Source organism: Camellia sinensis, chromosome 10 (assembly GCF_055761805.1).
Source record: "Camellia sinensis isolate YWXY chromosome 10, ASM5576180v1, whole genome shotgun sequence".
In the NCBI taxonomy this organism is placed as follows: domain Eukaryota; kingdom Viridiplantae; phylum Streptophyta; class Magnoliopsida; order Ericales; family Theaceae; genus Camellia; species Camellia sinensis.
The window spans coordinates 73,438,229-73,458,816 of NC_138970.1; the positions used below are offsets into that span (position 1 = coordinate 73,438,229).

The 20,588-nt window shown below is 43.4% G+C and overlaps 1 long non-coding RNA gene across 1 annotated transcript; it reads left to right on the forward strand.

The window, feature by feature from the left end:
* Window positions 1-11,850: 11,850 nt before the first annotated feature.
* On the forward strand, window positions 11,851-14,506 carry LOC114268050 (uncharacterized). The gene is made up of 3 exons (XR_014343291.1): window positions 11,851-13,569; window positions 13,664-13,752; window positions 14,033-14,506. It is a non-coding gene; the product is annotated as an uncharacterized LOC114268050 (long non-coding RNA).
* The last annotated feature ends 6,082 nt before the right edge of the window (window positions 14,507-20,588 follow it).

The window sequence follows — 20,588 nt, forward strand, 5'->3', positions numbered from 1 at the left end:
TGATAGCTGTAAGATCTTTTAAGGGCTTGTTTGGATTAAAGGAGCTCCAAAACCATATCCCCACAATTGGCGTCGTCTGTAGGAATACTCGAACTTGTACATGGCAAACCTAAATCAAGATCCTCTAGTCACCGGAGTTGATAATGTTACAGCTGGAGTAACTTTCAGTCCAGATGAAACCCCCATAAGAAGGTCTCTGAATTTTGACCCAATAACCTCATTTCAACCTTCAACATCTGCAGAGGATGTGTAGCACCCGACTTTCTCCGCGCACTCCCCTTTCGGAGAGGGCTCGAATTGGTCTTACTACTATTGTTCGGACTCCTGTTACGGTTCTGAATCTAATCTCACAAAGTGCAATGTGATACTGATAAATACCAAAGAGTCCAAATCTGGCAATTGGTTTTGAAAAATCAATTTTGAATGAAAAAACGCCAAACATGGACTGTTTTGCCAGATTACAGAGTTGCCATCTAAATGTTTTATTTTTGGAAAATTTAGGAAACCCTGACTCGTGCCAAAGGCCACATGCCGTCATCACTAAAGTTGTCTCGGCTCGGGAACTTGGGTACGAGAGGGGAAAGTCCTAAAATGAGCACCCTCGCTCGTCCGATTAAAGGATCGGTCTCTACTATCATGATGTGTTGTTTTATAAACACATGTGTTCTTATTCTGGTTATTAACTAACTTACTATGTGATGCACATAGCATACAATTATAGACTAAAATCAGAAGAATTGGAACAAAACAACTCATGTTTGTTTTTTAAAATGGTTTGAAAATGCTACTCGTAAGTAAGCTAAAGATCGGATTTGTCACCCTCAAGTGGGCTTAAAACATGATTTTGCCACTTCGCAAAGTGGGCTTAAAACTCATAATCATCGAGTTGTCCTAATTCAGGCAATCAAACCTTCACCCACAGGCATTCATAGAGTTTATCACTTAAGCAAATAGCCTCATGGCAAGCATGCTATCATGGCAACACTCACACTCATGCAAGGATGCTAAAGCGTAAACACTTACAGTGTACTCTGAGCCAAAACAAAAGCTAGTTAGAAATATGCATGATTCCTAATTATGCTAGATTCCTAATGCAACACATGCAAAAATGTAACTAAATAAGCTCGGCTATCTAAGATGGCATATAAATGCAACACTTGATAACATGCTTTGAAACACGTATTCAAAGAGGTATTGAAATACAGGCCTCGTTTAGGAACCTTCCATTTTAGCCAAAAAGCCAAAAAGTTACTAAATTAACCAAAAAGCCAACAACCCATACTAAAAAGTCAAAGATTCTCTTTTCTCTCTACTTTTTGCACATCTTTTTGTAAAAAGCCAAAAAGTCATCCCAAACATACTAGTTTTTTTAAGCTCATATTTTAGCCAAATAGCCAAAAAGTTACTAAATTAGTCTGTTCCCAAACGAGGCCACAATGCAGTTTGAATGATGCGCCGAGCCTGGTGCATGCAAGACAAATGAATGATACAAACATGTGAGCATAAGGATACTGATTGAACATGCCCTAAAATTAACCACTGAAAGCAGATAAATAAAAGGGATAAAGAAATGGGGGTTGGAAGACATGCACATACACACGCACCATTATTACAATATTGTGCCCTCTTAGAGGAGGGTTCAAATGAATAAGCTAAGCTAGTCTAAGCTAAGCTAACTGCAGACACCCCATTTTTGACCGACCTTAAAACTCAGACGTCATCGATTGAGCGCTCGGTGATTGTGCATGCTGTGCTCGTTTCAAGGTTTCGGAGTTTTCAGCTGAGTGCCTTGCTTCCGGGCCTCTGAACTCTTTGTGTTTCGGCTCGGTTTGCGGACCAAGCCTTGTTTTCCTTGCCTGAGGGAAGGAGAGGTCTTGTAGACCACTCTTTTGTGGTCGTAGACCACTTTTTTCACTTGGAGACTAGTTTTTGATTTTTGGAGCCTTCGGCCGCGGGCCTTGTCTCAGGACCACTTAACGTTCTCCGTTTGGCGTGGTTTTTGAACCACACCTTGCTGCCTTGGCCTAGAGGGCCACTGTGGTCTGTGAGACCACTTTTGTGGTCGTAAACCACTTTCGGTGCTCGTAGACTAGTTTTCGGGTCTCCCAGCTGCGCGCCTTGCCTCCCAGACTTTTGTTTTGCATCCGTTTTGGTTTGTTTTTGGCACAAACCTTGTTTTCCTTTTTTGGAAGATGGTACAAGGGTGGGAGACCAGTTCTTCCCCTTGGAGACCACTTTTCTTCCCGCCAGCCAGTTTTCTGGTCAGGAAACTGGTTTCTTGGTCTTTGGGCCACCTTTTCTGGTCGGCCACCACACCACCACCTTGGTCTCATGCTGCAGACCACCACTCCCACCTGGCCGACCACTTTTTGCCTTGGTCGACCACTTCCACTGGTCGGCCGACCAGTAGAAGTAGCTGGCTGACCACTTCAAGTGGTCGACTGCTTTTCACCAGTTTCCTGAAGATATTTTCTTTACAGCTGGCACAACTGGAAGGCACCAGAACCATCCTCCATACACGTGTATGGAGGAATGTCCTTGGACCCTTAGCTTCTTCAAGAAGCTTGAGCTTTTGTTCTCTATAAGAGGAAGGCTCCCCCTCTGTCTTCCAGGTTTAGAAAAAGTTCCTTGAGCTATACATACAATCTATATCTATATATCTTGATTTCTCTCTTGTTTTGTGCCTTAAAGTGTTATTTCTTCATACTTTAACACACAAACACACACTCAAACACCATCCTTTTGTTGCTGAGGTGCCTAGGAGCTGGTCTTGAGGTTTTTGGTTTGGTTTAAGCTTGGAAAACTTGCTGGAGTTGCAGTTTTGAAGGTGGTCTTCAAGGGTGAGCCTTTAACTCCTTAAACCCTCATTCTTTCTTAAGCTTTTAGACCTATTTGCATGCTAATTTAAGTTTAACTTCCTACTACAAAAAGTTCTGTTTTTCAGTCCTTGTGATGTTTGTTTAAGGTCACTTTTGTGTTGGGGGTTGTCTACCCCCTCTTAGGCCTTGTTTGGCCTTGCTTTTGTGCCTTCTTTTTAAGCTTTTGGGACTGCCTTGTTTTGACCTTCTCACCACTGAAACTCAGAGGAATTTCAGTGGTGTAAGTGGTGTTTGAGGTCCCAATAAGGAGAGGGTCATCCCCTCTCCTTGTGTCTTCAATACTTGCTTCATTAGCCTCATGTGTGAGCATGTTTGTTAAGCTTATGTTGGCCATATCTTAGCATGTATTTGGGCTTATTTTGCTGTGGCATACCACTGTTTTTACTTGGTTTTGTCACTCCATACATGCATAATACACTTGTAGTGTAAATCTCATAAACTAGTCTTGTATGCTTCATGAGGTAGCATGTCATTGTAGCTTGTTTTGTTTCCATTTCAGCATATTTTTGGTGATGATTTGCCATGTCATACCTCTGTTAAGGTTTGGTTTGGTTGGCCCTTGCATGCTCCATGCACTTGTAGTGCATTTCCATGAACTAGCCTAATGTGTATCATGCTTTAACATGTCATTCTAGCATGCTTTTGGCTTAACTCTAAGAAGCTTTTGTCTATGTTTTAGCATGTTCTAGCTCTGATTTGTGTTGTTTTGGTCATGCATGCCATGCTTTGTATAGCTATAATGCATTCTAGCTTGTTAGCTTTGTGCATCAAGTCCACTAGCATGCATTACTTGGACTATTTGAATGATTTGGCATTATTTATAATGTGATTTCAGTCCATGTTTCATGGTCATGCACTTGCATTTTTTACTCTTTCAATGCATTGGAGGGTTTCTCCCTTTATGCCTTCATGCCTAAGCTTGCGAGCCATCATTTCAATGTGTTTTTGGGGTTATTTTGCCATGATATTACTCTGATTTTTGTTGGTTAAGTCATCTCATGCTTGGTCTTAATAGGTGTAGTGCAATCCACCTTATTTACCTTCCATTCATCATGCCTTATGCCCTTTATGCTAGCTTGTTTTGGCTTCCTTCTATACATGTTTTAGTATCATTTTGACATGTTCTAGGACTGTTTTGGGTTGTCTTTGTCATATGCTTCATGCTTTGTATAGTTGTAGTGCAATTAGCCTTGCTAGCTTTGTGTTTTGATGACTCATGCATGCTATCTTTGAGCTATTTAGATGATTTGGCATCATTTAATACTTTATTTCAGACCATTTAGCATTGCCATGTTCTCACTTCTTTCATGCTTTGAGTGCCTTTGAGTATTGTGCATTGTTGCCTTATTGTGGTCTAGCATGTATGCCATCTTGCCTAGGTCCTTGAGCCTCCATCTTAGCATGCATTGGTCTTTCTTTAGACTTAATTAAACTCTGTCCATGGTTGGTTCATGCACTTGTGCCATGTATGGCATGCCCCTTTCGTAGTCATCTTCACTAGCTTCATGCTTTAAGGACCTTTGCATGCTATGCTTGCTTTGTTTGAATGATTTGGTATCATTTCATACCTTATTTTAGTGCATTTAGTGTTGTCACACTTCCATGTTTATCACTCCTTGAGCACCCTTGAGGGTTATGCTCTTAGGCCTACTTGATAGGCCAAGGCGTGTGCATGTTTGGCTTGCCCTTTTGTGCCTTTGTTTTGGTGTTATGGCTACTGATTTGGACATGGCTGAGGTCTGTCCACTTTTGGTTTAAGTCCATTTAGCATTGTGTATGCCATGTAGTTCATCGCATTGAGTATGCCATGTTGTTTGTATGTTGATTCATCGCATTGTATATGCTATGTTCTTTGTGTTGTGTATGCTTATATTACATTGCATTGTGTATGCATGCCATTAGCCATGTTAGGCTGTTCATGTTGCATTGCATGTTTACATGCTTAAGTCATTTTGCATATTCGCATGCTTGTGTTGCATTGTGTTTGGAATAGGTGTTAGTCCAAACACGAGAAACGGGGGACGTTTCATACTTGAAGTGATGAAATGTGTCTCAATTCTCGGTCACCGACGCTCTTGATCATACATGATAGAGCTTTAGGCATTTATGTGTTTATTTGTGCATTCATATTGAATTGTGCAACTTCGCCTCTCGGCCATCATGCATTGAGATGCGTGATTGATGGACCGAGGGTCGAGAACCACACTCCCTTGAGCTTATGAAATGATAGGGAAGGTGGTGGTGCACACATATCTTGCAAATACATTGCCATGCCCTTTCTTGCTCTTTGTTGCAACAAATTAGAGAAGTGCAGCAACAACTGGTCTGCCAGCCAGAAAAACTAGCTGGCCGACAACTTTTCTGGTTTGCAACAACAAAAAATGATCGGCAGGTGGTCTCCCACATCAACAACTGGTCAACCACCCTCCTACAGGTCCCCAAGGTGAGTTGGAAGCTTTCTAGAGCTTGGTGTAAGTTTCTGAGAGCAGTTGCAAACAGAGGCACATTAGGGCATCGCGACGGATTTCCGAACGAGGCGACCGGGCATGCATGCATTCCTTGCCCTCTGAGGACTTTGCTCCTGATTTACTGCTTTACTTAGCTAATTTGCTTAGCTAGTTTACGCTTTGGTTTGTACTTAATTAGTTAATGCGTTAACTATTCAATTTGTTTTGTAATAGTTAGTTAACTAAGATTAGTTAATTAGCTTCGTTATGTAATAAGTAGTTTAATTAGCTTAGATTAGCTAGTTAGCTTCTTTTCGGATCCTCCATCGAGAGGACCAATTGTTGTAATAAGCGTGCGTGTGTATGATGCATGTCTTCCAATCCCTATTTCTTTTTCCCTTTTACTTAACCGCTTACAATGGTTAGTTTTAGGATATGTTTCGATTAGCATGCCTTATGCTTTGCATGCGTGCATCTATTCATCTGTATTGCATGCACCGGGCTTGGCGCATCATACAAACTAGCATCGTATTTCAATACATTTACTTGAATACGTGTTCAACAGTATGTTATCAAGTTGCATTCCCATGACATTCTAGAATAGCCGAGCTTGTCTTAGTCGCATTCTTGCATGAGTTGCATTAGCCATCTTAACATGAACTAGGATCATGCATGATTTCTAACTAGTTCTTTGTTTTGGCTCGGAGTACACTGTGAGTGTTTACACTTTAGCATACTGCATGTGTGTTATTGACTGCCATGTTCAGCATGCTTGCCATGAGGCTAACTTATTATTTGATATAACTGCCTGAATGTCTGTGGGTGAAGGTTGGATTACTTGAATTGAAACAATTCATTAAATCCCCGATTTAGCCTACTTACGAGTAGCAAACTCCAAATCATTTTCACAAACGAACATGCAATGTTTTATTCCAAATTAGGTGATCTAGTCTATACTTGTATGCTGTGCGCATCACGTAGTAAGATTAGCTAATTAACCGGAATAAGAGCACATGTGTTTTCAAAAATAAAATATCATGCTTAGTACAGGCCGATCTTTGATCGGGCGAGCGGGAGTGCTCATTGCATGACCTTCCCCTCTCGTACCCAACTTCCTGAACCGAGGCAACTTTGGTGATGACGAACACGTGGCCTTAGGCACGAGTCAGGGTTTCCTAAATTCTCCCCAAAATAAAATATTTAGGTGGTGACTCAGTATCTGGCAAAGCAGTCCATGTTTGGCACTTCTTTATAAAAATCAGTTTTTCAAAACGATTTTCCGGATTTGGACTCTTTGGTGATTTATCAGTCTCACATTGCACTTTGTGAGATTTAGATTCAAAACCATGACATTGAGTCCGAACTGTAGTAGCCTAGAGAACAAAATGAGATTCGCGCCCATCGCCGCGCGGATATTAGAGAGTTCTTGCAGGGCACGTCTACACTAACTAAATAATTTAATTAAACTAATTAGACTAATTATTACACAACAAATTGAATAACAAGTAAACTACTTACTAATTATTACAACACTTAACTAATTAACAAATTAATTAATTATATTACAAAAACAACTAAGCATATAAAATATGTAAGCTAGGCTGCCTCAGCTCTGCCTTGAGTAATGAAGAATGCATGCTCTCGGTCGCAGCCTCGAAACGCCTTTCGGTTTGCTCTTTAGAGGCTCTATTTGCAGGGTGTCCCCAAGAACTTTTGCTGAACCTTACCAAAATAATGTTGAGGAGTGCACCAGTGGCCTGCCGGCCATGAATGGTGGCTGCCGGCCACCTGCCGGCCAAGAGTGGCCCTCTGTCGACCAATAATGCAAGGGTGCCGGCCAACAGTGTGGCACTGCCGGCCACTGGTGTGCTGTGACACCAAACTGCAACAGAGCACAAAACAGAGAAAATAGAAGGTCTCCCAAGAACATGTGTGTACTATACTACTCCTTATTATCTCTAAACATCAAAGGAGAGGTACCATTGGATTCAAAACCATCAATCAAGCATCTCAATGCATGATGGCCAAGGATCCAACTTGCACAATTTCAATAAATGCACAACAAACAAGACTCTAAGACCATTACATTATCAAAGGTGATCAAAGGAAATGGAGACAAAGAGAATTGGCCCATTTTCATCACTTTAAGTATGAAATGGACCAATTCACCTTGTGTTCAATATGACGTCCGATTGAACACAATGCAATGCAAACAACAATGCTTATCTTGGCATGTTTTACTTAGCGCAATTCTTGTTTACACATTTTAAGTTACCAAACCATCCCTTAATTGATTTGTCCAAATGTAAAAGTCCTCTAATGAGAAAGAGGTCAACCAAAAGAATTGTTTAAGGCATAGGAGAGATCATGCCTTTGACTAGGAGGAACCCTCAAAAGAGGGTTAAAGCCATTTAAGCATAAGCCTCAATCCTAAGCATTAAACACAACTTCAAGACTAACCAATCCTCAAAACAAATGAAAAGATGAAGAAGGGAGGGAGGTGGCAGAATTTCAGTGCTGAAATGGCATGAAACACAAGACTCTAACATACAAACAACTTATGTACAACATATTAGACACTTTAAGCATTAAAACTAGTGAAGAGCTTTACACTAGCATCATGCAATACAATGCTCAAATGATCAAACCAGCCATGGACAGACCTAAAGCATGCCAAAACAGTGGCCAAAATGTGCTGAGATGGTTGCATGCAAAGCAAGAGAAACAAGCTTCATGTATTGGCTCATAAACAAGGCACATAAGGCATAACTCTCAAACACAATGAAAGAGTAGAATATATAAGAGTGTGACATGACTACATGCACTAAAATCATGTATGAAATGATGTTATATCATGCAAACATCACAAGCAAAGCATGTTAGAGACCTCAAAACTCAAAGCTAGTAAAGGCAAACTACACTATGGCTATACAAGGCAAAGCATATGTGACCCAGACCACTTGAAACAGAGTTTAAGCATGTCAAAACAAGACCAAAAACCTGTTGGAATGGAGCCAACACGTGCTAGAATAGTAAGCTAACTCATCAAGTATACAAGGCTAATGAGCAAGATTACACTACAAGTGTAAGAGGCAAGCAAGAGGTGATCCAACCAGCCCAAAAAAGAGTTAAAACAGGTCAAAATAGAGCCTAAAACATGCTTGAACTAAGTCACAAAAGAGTAAAAAAGCATGCTCAAGTATGAGGCCATCAACATAAGCAAGCAAAATACAAGGAGAGGGGATCACCTCCTCCTATTTTGAGCCTCAAAACCAACTTTCCACCACTGGAATACCTTTGAGTTTCAGTGGTAGAAAGGCCAAACAAAAGATGTTACAAAAGTTTAGAAAGGTGGCTCAAGAAGCTTTACAAGCCAAAAAGCAAAAGAGGGGAACCACCCCCTAACCACACAAGGCTCAAACCAACATTTTTAAGCCTTAAAAACAAAACTTTTTTCAGACTAAAACCAGCTTCAAATTTGCATACAAAGATGGCAAAGCAATGAACTAGAACAAAGCTTAAAAGGGTGAAAACACAGCAAGAAAACAGTAAGCTTCTGAGCCAAAATCAAGCCAAAGCCACTCCAATTCCAAGGAGCTCAAACAGGGCCTCCAAGATCCTCATCACTAAGGTGAAGGTGTTTGACTAGGTATTTTAGTGCAAATATGTGAAGAAAACACACTTTTAAGCACAAAATATATATATATAGAGAGAGAGAGGGAGGAAAATATCTCAACTCAATTTTTGCAACCCTTTGCATGCATATAGATAGCTTCTATATATAGAAGATACAAAGAAGCCTTGAAGAGATCCAGCCATCCATGGGGGTGTAGATGAGCCAACTTGTGCAAACAGCTATCAAAATATCTGCAAAAATATCCATTGAAACAGTGGTGGCCGGCCGGCCATCAGTGATGGCCGGCAGTGCCTCATTGATGGCCGGCAGGCCTCATCAATGGCCGGCAGGCACAAATTGATGGCCAGCAGTGGCATTCCATGGCCGGCAGTGCATCAAAAGTAACTTGCCAAAAGGACCAACACATGGTCCAAGTATGAGACAGAATGGAAATACAGTTTGGAAAGATCAAACCTGGAGCATTCCATCGCGGAAGTCAAGTACTCAACGAGCAATCAAACTTGTTTTTGGATGTACTTGCAAGAACATCCAAGTCTTGAGGACGGTCAAAAATTGGGTGTCTACAGTTGCCCCTCTTTGACAGAACTTGAAAGTCATGAAATGACGGGAGTGAATGTCAAAGCCCAGAGACGACCCATTTTTACAAGGCCAAAGACTTAGACAGACAAACAAGATAGCAATATAGAAGCGTCCGCAGGCTGGGGCAAAATGCAAATGATATGCACGATGTAGAACATAACTTATGATTATGTAAAGAGGGCTGTAATATTACATCTAGATGCAAAGGTTATGCAAAGAAATGCTACAGCAAACTCGTAAGCAAACACGCTTCGCGTGGGAACTACAAACCGAACTACACTTCATGCAGAAATGGTGTAAGAAAATTATGCAATATTTACTGCGCCTTACGCAGGAAAGGCTAAAAGCGACTATCGGGCGCACCCGAAGTCTTAAACAAGATTCCGACACGTTGCACACAAAAGGAAAAGGAGTGGTATAAGCATTGGAACACGTTTCAATGCTCTTAACCAAAGAGGGCCTAACACGCCGTGCGCACGAGGAGAAAAAACAACAATGCCTAAGGCATATGAGATTGAATGTGATGGATACACAAAGTGAACATGTGCGATAGATACACAAAGTGAACATGTGCGATAGATACACAAAGACGAACATGTGCGATAGATGCACAAAGACGAACATGTGCGATAGATACACAAAATGAACATGTGCGATAGATACACAAAAGTGAATATGTGCGATAGATACACAAAGATGAACATGTGCGATAGATACACAAAAATGAATATGTGCGATAAATATACAAAAAATGAACATGTGCGATAGATACATAAAGGCATAATCAATCTTAAACGGAACTTCTTTGAATGAACCGTACATACAATATCGTGCATGTATGAGAAGGAAACTTGATAAATACAATGCATGTCTCACGCGAGACGAATGATCATGACATGATGTTCAAGGTATGCTCCATGCACAATATGCAAGAAATGAAACCGAAGCATATTCTATGCGAGACAATTAACGACACATATTCGACGCAACATGCATGCCTTATATAAAGTAAACATGGTAATGCATGTTCAACGCAACAATTCAAAACGCATGTTCAATGTAACATGCAAATCCTATGTGACGACAAAATCATGCTTAATGGAGACAATTCGAAAACAACTTCCGACCTACCTCTTGGAGAGTTGAAATACATTTAAAAAAGGATACTCCTTGTTTTAGTTGATGGGCGATAACCCTCGCACACTGTGAACGTGATTTTGGGCTTCTGCGGAGGCATTTTGAATCAAACTTTGAGCATACCCTGCATTTCTTGGAACCCAAGGACACATATCAAGGTAAAAGGGGCAGGGGAAGCTGGTGGAGACCTGCCGGCCACCAGTGGACGCTGTCGGCCCCCTGCCGGCCATCAGTGGCCACTGTCGGCCAACAATTACACACTGCTGGCCATCTATGTGCCAATGTCGGCCATTAATGGCAAATTTGGGCAAAATGGTCCTTTGATTCACGGGTCTTTAAGTAGAGGTGGAGACACTTCATTTCCTCACAACCCCTTGCACAAAACCTTCCTCCCTTTCTCTCTAGGTACTCATTCTCTCTAGATCAGTGCATTCTACACGTTTCCCAACACCCTAAGAACATTTTCTTCGTGAAAACCCTCTTGTTCTCTTCGATTTAAACCGATCAGAATTTGATTTCGACGTTTCTTCTGTCATTTCCACCGTTCAAGTATCATTTCCCTCGAGTTTCTCCCAAGGTTAGTTCATTTTTCCCAGGTTTTAACTTTCTTTGACTTTTCTCTCTCCTAGGGTTTGACTTTTGCAAAGTTTCACCATTTTCTTTATTTTTTCTCATTTTGCATCTATTTCAGATGGCAGACAATATCCCTCATGACGGGGGCTTCCTCGCGCTCCCTCTAGTAGAGTTTGCAGCGGACTTCAAGGCTGAACCTGAGGCCGAGCTTGAGCCCGAGCCATTACCGCCAAGCATACGCCCTTTTGATCCGATGAGGTATCACCCCAAGACACACATTATACCTATTGCGGGAGGCATCAAAGCCTTCACTGATTTTGCCGAGGACGCGCCAGACGACCTCCTACTGAGAGAGCCTGCGTCTCACTTATCAGCCATCGCCGTGGAGGTATGAACTTCGCTTTTTCACAGCACTACTTTCAATTATCTACATTTCTTGCACCGTTTCAATCTAATTGCATCACATGCCTTGATCTGACTGTGTTTCACACATCACTGCTATGCATTCAATTGTAATACATCACCACTTCGCATTCAACTGTACTTCTAACTGTGCTTAATTTTGATTGCATCTCATGCATTACTACAGGACGGATCTCACTCTTTCAGAGGCTATGGCACGACGACAGCCCAAGACTAGTATAGCGAGTCCCCAGCCAGGGTCCGCGACCTCATTGACGAGACTGGCTTTGGTCTGTTTTGCTCCAGTTTGACGCGGGTTGTACGAGTCGCCCCCTCTTAGGGGCTCTTGTAAAGAGGTAGTGGGATACCTCCAACTCATTCCATTTCTCCACCACGTGGGAGATAACGATGACTCCCTACGACTTTGCCATGATCACCGGCACAGGCGTAGGGGGTGATCCGATCCCTCTAGATCCTGACATGGGAGGCTGCATGGATTACACTGTTCGGGGAACGCCCACCGATACTTCGGGCAGGCATGGTCAGATACAGTTGGTTCGAGGAGCGGTTCAGAGGAAAGGAGCCCGAGACAGTCGAGGAGAAAGAGCAGTTTGCACGGGGCTTCCTCATGTTTCTCTTTGGAACCACCTTGTTTTCGAACAAGTGGAATATCGTTGGTTTGTACTTTCTAAGCGCATTGGTTGTACTCCAAAGGGTCCAGTTCTACAACTGGGGCGGAACTGGCCTCACCACTCTATATGGATATATGAGCTCGACTTCTCGGATGAGCGGGACCTTGATCGGTGGCTACTAGCGGGCTTGGGAGGTACACAACTTAGTTCCCCCTTTTCAGTTTACACTTTCCGCTTAGCATTTCCAGCTTTACACTTGTGCAACACATGTACTTTCTGCATTCTCTGTATCTGCCCTTACACTGTATGCTTTCTTCCTTGCATTTTCTGTACACTGCACATACCGCACACTGCATACTACATACTTCACACACAAAGTCTAATCTCTACTCTAGACTTGCACTTTCCATGCAATGTATTGTGCTCTGCTTTCTACATTTTCTGTACTTTGTTCATACACTGTGTTAATCACATTTTCCTTACAGCTGTGGGTGTACGCGTACTTTTTCACTCTTGCTCCAAAGCCCGTAGAGGAGACCCCAATGACAATCCCGTTCTCTCGGGGTATACGACGGCCAGCTCCGCCGTAGGACCCGGGAGAACTTCATGTTCTTCTAACAGTATTTCGACACAGTCACGGCACGCGAGGTAACCCAAAACAAAGCCATCTCGCTTTTCAATGAATCTTGATACACATACATTAGTCAATTGACAACAACTAATCTTGTCTTTCAGATCACGTGGCAGCGTGGGATGTGATACCCTCGGGGCTCAGATTCCTGTATAAGTCAACTAGGACCATTGCTCGCTACCATATTCTCCTCAAGGGCCCGATCTGCCAGGCTTGGTTCTTGAGTGAGTGCTTCGCACGCCAGACTCTAGGATTGCCTACCCCACTCGTACCGACGGCACCTCCAGCATCTATGAGAGAGACACACAGACTTTCTGCTGAGCAGGTGATCCAGTTTATGGTAGGACTGGAGACGAAGTACTTCCGTGCAGAGGGCGACTACGTAACCTTTATTCAAACTTACCTGATGCCGCCTCTGACTGGCGTTCGCGGAGGTGACGGAGGGAGAGCTCCAGCTACGAGAGAGAGAGGTAGAGGAGCCATAGTGACCAGGTCTCGTAAAAGAAGAGATCCTGGGGAGAGGCAGGAGCCGGGATGGCCAGAGCTGCCTACTACAGTGACTTATCGGAGACGTTTTGGGGAGATTTTCCAGATCCCCATTGAGCCTGCACCAGCCGGTCATGAGCTTGTCGGAGTTCGAGGCCCGACTCTGGTATGCACTAAACTTTACGTTTTGCATATTTACTTCATTTCAACTATGTTGTATAAAATACTGATCCCTTCAACGCACTTGCAAGCACCCATAGAGTACACAAGGCAGGCCCTCGGGCTAGTGGCTTCCCTGACTAAGATGGTACAGACGAGCTTGGATCTGCTCAGCCTCTACAGGATCCCGGTAATTTCTTTCAACTTGCATTTCATGCCACGAAGCTTTTCCGCTGACACATTAGCACTTCAATTATTCCACACTGCACTGATCTGACACATTGCACCAAAACACTGCATCGATACACTGTTCCCACACACTACCCACGACATACATACACTACAATCATTTACTGCTCATGGCATATTCATTGTAATCATTCACTGTTCACTGTACATTCACTGCAATTATTCACTGTTCACTGCATATACGCCTCGACTAATGCATTCTCAAAAATTGCCCTTTTCAGATTCCTTTCGAGATAGCAGCCTCATCAGGCACCCCAGCAGGAGCAGCGGTAGGACCTTCAGTTCCTCCCCCAGCAACAGAGAGGAGAGGGAGACAGGCTCAGGCACGCAGCCGAGGCGGAGTTAGGGGCACTCGTGGCGAAAGTGGCCCTTCAGAGCCCATTCTGGGCGATGATGATGACGAGATGAGCGAGGAGGCTGAGACAGCGAGTCGATAGTCCGAGTCATCTGATGGGGGAGGCGACGACGCCGGCTCGGATTCTGTAGGTAGTGAGGCTGGAGAGGTTGAGGAGGGTTCCGGTTTATGCTCTGATCCAGCTTCAGACAACAGTGTTAATGGTGACGATGCTCTAGAGTCTGCTCAGCCGAGGAAGAGGACGAAGAGAGCCTCTTGATCTTGAGCTAATCGGCACCGATTTAGATGCTTTTTGCTTTGTTTTCTCTTTTTGCTAATAGTATTAGCACTTTGTACAGCCTTAGGCAGTTTTATTTTCTTTAAAACTTGTACTTTTTTTGCAAAAAGAAACCATGATTGGAATGAAAACAGCTTTTGGTTCAAAAAGTGTTACATTTTACATTCTAAGCATCGCATAACATCACACAGCATGAAAATGAGATTGATCTTCGTTTGAAAATTGTTCATTCAAAATGCATTGCTCTTAATCGGGTAGTGAACCAACTAACAACTGAAGAACAAAACAACTCGACAATCAACATGCATACAACTTGATAAGAAAAATGCATACAACTCGATAAACAAAGTGCAACAACTCAATAATCAAAGTACATATAACTTGCTAAACAAGACTAAATGGTTACAACTTAAACAGGCATGCTCAGGCCTGAAAAGAACCAAAACTAGACCCTGAAAGGTGCCGATAACATAGTACAACTGCTGGAAAGCAACTGGATCTTCACACAGGAGACCACTAAGCATGAAGGGAGGCTACCGGCCATGGGAAATGGCCTGCCGGCCATCAATGTGCCCTTGCCAGCCATTGATGACCCCCTACCGGCCATCAATGAGCTACTGCCGGCCATCGATGAGTAGAATCTCCGAAATGTTGACACATGTTCTCCACTCAATGCCTTATCTTCCATAAAGGTTCCAGCTTCGTGGTTTTTTCATTTAAACTTCATTTTTGCCCCAAATGGAAGCATTTATTGCCCAAAAACTCTCCGATTGGCTTGCAGCTTTAGATGGCTCAAAAAAGTTAAATTTTTGGGATTTCGGAATAAATGCACTATTCACGCTGAGCCGCACCCCGCTGTGTTTTCCGTTCCTCCATACCGCGGCTAGGTATTGGAATCCGGTAACTCATGTTTTTAGCTTTGGCGGGCAAGAGATATGTCCCACCTTTGAAGATTTCCAAACTTTGATGGAATCTCGGCGCGATGAAGAAATCTTGCCCCAATTCCGTTTTGGCCACATCCAAGCTTTAGGACGGATGTGTGGGCTTACTTTGCATGACGCTCGATCTTTGATTTGCAATGGAGAGCTGGATATCCCAAGCTTGATTCATCGATTTTCTGACGCCGGCAATCGCGACGACCATCTTTGGCAGAGTTTTCGGCGACACACCCTCTGCTTATGCATGTTGTCTCATTTCTTGTTTGCCCCAAGCTTCGGAGGGTCCAGTGTCCGTTTGATTGAGGTTGCCCAAGGCTTGAAAGAGGGCAAGAGCTACATTGGCATGACACTAGCTGAGACTCTGATGGGTTTGGATGCTTTTCACTGCTGGGAGACAACCAGATTCGCAGGGAGTCCACTACTCTTACAGGTAATGTTTCACACCCTTCTTACATGTGTATTTCTCACATCACTTGGCCCTTAGGCTATGCTTTTCTCTCAAAACCCTTTCTCACTTTTCTCTCCAAGTACACCTCTCTATTCTTTATTCTCTCTTATTTTTTTCATCCCTCCCCAGATATGGCTGATAAACAAGTTGAAAGTGGTGGACTCATGCGCAGCATATTCAGCACGCGGCTATTTCTTCCGGTAACGACTAGTTAATGCCCCAAATGAGGGATGGTGGTGCGAATGGATGTGCAGTCTATCCGCTGTCAACATTGCTTGGCGTTGCCCCTGGCTCAATCTGCCGACGATGAGCTACAAAATGTCTCACCAACCCGGGATTCAGCTAATTGGTCTGACACATTGTGTCTTCTACTTCCCATTTCGATTTAGGCGTCAATTTGAGCATGATCAGATCTGCCCGGAAGAGGGGATAGAGTACCCAGCTTCGTTTCTGATCCGAGGCTCACAGCTAACTTGGTATGCCACAGCATAGAGAACAAGAGAACTTCTAGCCCCCGCTTCCAGTTTCAGTTGTGCCCTTTTTGGCGAGTGCATAACTTGGCTTGAAAATGAGGCACAAGCCGGGCCTACTTTGGCATTAGAGGCTTCCACCAACTCTGGGAAGGGACGTAGGAACACCTGACTGTGCCCCAAATTTATTGCTTTAATCTGTACTTTTAAGTTTTCCTTATGAATGTAATAAAAAGCAACTTCAATTTGTATCAAGAGCTGAAGAACTCTGTATTGAAATCAATGAAATTGAAGGTTGTGGGTACTGAAAAATTTTCATTTGGTCCAAAAATGGTCTCAGTCGTAAAAAGATTGATTTGACCAAAATTAACTTTTATTAAAACTTTTCAAAACCATTTTTGATATGGATCACAACTGGACATGCCCGGAATCTGTCCTCGAGATGCACAACCCGGGATCCAGCAACTGGAAAGTTGCCCTTAGTCTGAATAGCACTACACTGGAGATCACAACCGAACTCTTGGATGTAGAATAGACGAAGATGACCAACATGATCACATGGACAAAGTTGATCTGGGAAGTGTTTATGGCTAGACTTCAGAATGAAGTTGCCTACGTATCCCAAAAATGGGAGTCAAGCCTTATGTAGTTCGGTTCAGGTTCACTCGTGTATTAACACTCTCGTTTTGTGCTCTAACTTTTGCCAAGGCCGCCCTTTCTGGGTTTTCAACCTTGCGAGCTCAGTTTTTATTATTTCAAATTTTATGTGCTCTAACTTTTGCCTAGGTCGCCCTTTCGGGTTTTCGGCCTAGCGAGCCGCTCAGGGATAGTATTTCTTCAACTTGTCCATGTTGATCGGCTGGGAGAACTCAAGGCCATCTAGATCCATAAGAACGACAGCTTCACCTGACAAGATAGACTTGATGATGTAAGGACCAGTCCAATTAGGTCTGAACTTGCCCCTTGGGTCGTGGATGGGAGCTCGGTTGTCTTTAAGCACCAAATCTCCTTCTTTAAAATTCCTGGACTTAACCTTCTTGTTGAAAGCCCTGGCAATTCTTCGTTGATAACCTTGGATGTGATACAGTGCTTTCAGCCTTCTCTCGTCAAACAGCATGAGTTTTTCGAACCTGCTCTGCTACCAATCTGCCTCAGCTATCTGGCACTCAGCCATGACCTGCAGTGACGGAACCTCAACTTCAATGGGCAGAACAGCTTCCATTCCATAGAACAAGGAGTACGGAATTGCCCTAGTAGAAGTTTGAATTGATGTCCGGTAGCCCCAAAGGGCAAATGACAGCTTATTTGGCCAGTCCCTGTAGGTTTTCACCATCTTCTGCAGTATATGCTTGATGTTCTTGTTGGCGACCTCAACAGCGCCGTTGGTTTGGGGCCGATATGTGGATGACTTATGAAAATCCACGTTGTACTTCTCTAACAAGTCAATCACCTCCTTTTTGAAGTGGGAACCATTATCTGAAATAATCTCATTCGGGACCCCATAGCCACAGATGATGTTATTCCTGATGAACTTAGCAACATGTGATACCTTCAGCACGGCGTAGGATTGGGCCTCGACCCACTTTGTAAAGTAGTCTATCGCTACCAGAATATACTCATGCTCGTTTGACCTCTTCGGAGTAACTGCCCCAATCACATCAATCCCCCAGACTGAAAATGGCCACGGTGAAGTCATGTTGTATAGCTTCGACGGCGAAATGTTTATGCGGTTTGCATGGATCTGGCATTTGTGGCATCGCCGAACAAAGCCAATACAATCCTCCTCCATGGTTGACCAGTAATAACCCTGTCTGAGAATCTTCCGGGCTAGCATTACCCTGCTCATGTGCGCTCCGCACTCTCCCCCACGGATGGCCTCCATCAGGCGCTTAGATTCTTCAGCATCAACGCACAGTTTATGTATCCCAAGATGACCCCGCTTGTCCAGTTTACCCCCGTAGACAATGAACTGAGCAGCCATTCTTTGAATTGCCCTCTTGTCTTTGGCATTTTCCCTGGTGGATAAGTCTTATTTTCCAAGAAGTTCTAGATGTCATAGTACCAAGGGTTCTGATCTTGTACTTCATTTATGGCAGCAATCAGCTCGTAGGCTGGCACATACCACTGTTCAATGATGGTCGGATGCATCCAAACTCCCAAAGGGAGGTCTATCATAGAAGATAGAGTTGATAAAGCGTCAGCGAACCTGTTGCTCTCTCCCAAAGGTTAACTTCTCAAACTTGGGAATTAGCACGTCCAGAGTTTGGTGATAGATTTTCATCCTTTCTTCCTTCGCCTTCCAGTCTCCTTTGGCTTGAGACACAACCAGGTTCGAGTCCCCAATGATGTCCAACCTTTTTGCCCCTAGTTCTAGGGCGGCTTCGAAGCCAGCGATATATGCCTCATACTCTGCTTCATTGTTCGATACTTTGAACCAGAGTTTGAAAGCTAGGGGTACGTGGGAATTGTCGGGTTCTATCAGCAACACCCCTATCCCATACCCGTATTGATTGGACGCTCCGTTAAAGTACATAGTCCAGACCTCTTCTTCAAGTTGCAGAATGGCCTCATCCGGGAACATATATTCTACTGCTTCATCTCCCTGCACTGGGTGATCGGCTAAGAACTGCGCAACCGCTCTCCCTTTCACAGACTTGCATGTCATGTACTTCAGATCAAATTCGGAAAGAAGAAGTAACCAACGATCTAGCCTACTCGTAAGTGTTGGTTTCTCGAAAAGATATTTGATGGGATCTAATCTCGAGACTAGTATTACAGAGTGAACTAATAGGTAGTGCCTCAACTTCCTGATAGCCCATACCAAGGCCAGACAAGCCTTCTCCAACTTATCCTCAGATTCCTGCGCAAGCATGCAGCCCATTGTCGTGTCAGTCACTAATAGATACAGAATCAACGGTTTCCCCGGCTCTGGCGACGACAACACAGGTAGGTTCGGTAGATACTGCTTAATCTGCTCAAAAACAACATGGCATCGGTCATCTCATTGGAACTTCTTCTTTTTCTTCAGGAGACCAAAAAGTGGTTCACAAGTCAAAGTTAATTTTGTAATAAACCGTCTTATGAATTGCACTTTACCCAGAAAACCTCGCACCTCCTTTTCAGCCCTTGGTGGTGGCATTTCTAAGATGGCCTTAATCTTGGAATGATCGACCTCAATGCCCTTTTGTGTGATCAAGAACCCCAGCATTTTCCCTGCTGTAACACCGAAACTACATTTCTGAGAATTCAGTCGTAACCGATACTCTCTGATCCGTTAGAAAAATTTCTTCATGGCAGTGTAGCGGCCCTCTCTTTCCTTGGACTTGACAATCATGTCGTCCATGTACACCTCAACCTCTTTATGAATCATATCATGTAGGATCGTGGTCACAGCCATTGATATGTAGCCCCAGCATTTTTCAAACCGAACGGCATTACCCTATAACAATAAGTTCCCCACGAGGTAGTGAAAGTAGTTTTCTCCCTATCTTCGGGTGCCATCAAAATCTGATTGTAGCTTGAAAACCCATCCATAAATAAGAGTAGTGCATGCCCAGCAATGAAGTCCACTAATTCGTCGATATGCGGCAGAGGAAAGTCGTCCTTCGGATTGGCTTTGTTCAAATCTCTAAAGTCCACACATACCCGAATTCTGCCGTCCTTCTTCGGCACCAGAACTATATTGGCCAACCAAGTCGGATACTCAGATACTAACAGGAACCCTGCATCAATCTGCTTGGTGACCTCTTCTTTGATTTTCAGAGCCCAATCCGAACGGATCCTTTGAAGCTTCTGCTTAACAGGTCGGACCTCTGGGTCAAGAGGGATCCGGTGCTGTACAATGTCAGGATCGATTCAAGGCATGTCTTCGTAGGACCACGCGAAAATATCTTTGAAATTTTTTAATAAAGCGACTAAATGCTCGCGCTCCTCTGAAGACAACGTGGACCCGATCTGGACCAGCCACGGGTCCTTCTTAATACCAACATTAATTGAGGTGATTTCATCAACCAAAGGTTTTACAAAACTCTCCTGCCCTTGATTAATCAAATATTTCAAAACCGGAGGAATTTCTTCCTCGTCGTTGTCATCAAAATTTTGAAAGTCCTAATCAATGCAATAAACCAAAGGCACAGAAAAGTACTCAGAAGCCACAGTTGTACCATTCTCATTAATAACATCCAGTTCGTCTGATTCTTCGGTTACAACAGACTCAAAAGGAAAATGAAAAAGACGACCTGGACATGACAGTGGCATCCGGGTTATCAACCCCAGGAATACCAGACTGT